Genomic DNA, 1,028 nt, shown 5'->3' on the forward strand with positions numbered 1-1,028 from the left:
AAGGCTGGTGGTAGAATTGTCAGAGAGCAAGTACAATGAGGCAGCAGGGATATGAATTGGGAGGAGGTTATAAGACAGAGAGAGCGGACGCTGTTCGGTGGAAGGTGTGGGGACAACCTACTATAACCCCACATCCTCCACCCAGTAGTTTCTATCCTATAACCTCCTCCAGATGCACGTCCCCTCACCTTCATTGTACTTATTCTTTGCCATTGCACCCAACAGTCTTTTCCCCTCTATGCTCCTCTCCTTTTCCCTCCCTCCCAATGCTGCCCCTGGCAGTCTTGTCCTGCCACCTTATAGTCCCTACATGCTCCACCAGACAGCACCCTTCTCTCCCCAACCCCACCTGTACTCTGCTATCGCTCTGCCATTCCTGATTACTGGATTAGTTTAACTCAACAGTTGCAGTCTGGCTCAAGTGGTCAGATATACCAGTCATGTATGCGTGAGGTGTGCCTGCTTGTATGAATTTGTGTGCATTTTCCTTTCTTTTATGAATGCGTTGGCCAAAAGCTTAGTGTGTAACAGTCTTTTCATTGTGCCCATCTGCACTCAACATGTCATCTTTATGGTGAGCAGCAATCTATCCTTTCCATAATTGTCAGTGGTATTTTATGTCAATGATTTTAACGTGTTTTCAGGGTGGCTGCGTAATCTTTTATTTTCCAATTGCTCAACCACGCACTGTCCCCTGTTACTCTATTTTAGATGTTGTGCAGCTATAATCTGTGTATTTTAATCACAAACTGCCTTGTGACCTCTTACACACACACACACACACACACACACACACACACACACACACACACACACACACACCGCTAACACCAATACAGGCTACTGATTTTGTCTTTTCTTAAATTGTCAAATGGTGCTTTTCACAAGTCTTACCTAACAAATTTATTCCCCTTTGTAGGTCAGCTTCACTCTCGGCCATAAATGGGGTGCAGTGTGCTTATAGAAGTGTGAATTTCCATTAATCTTAATTTGCCTGTTAAAAATCTCTATCTACAGGCTGCATCATC

Source organism: Schistocerca serialis, chromosome 9, assembly GCF_023864345.2.
Source record: "Schistocerca serialis cubense isolate TAMUIC-IGC-003099 chromosome 9, iqSchSeri2.2, whole genome shotgun sequence".
Taxonomy (NCBI): domain Eukaryota; kingdom Metazoa; phylum Arthropoda; class Insecta; order Orthoptera; family Acrididae; genus Schistocerca; species Schistocerca serialis.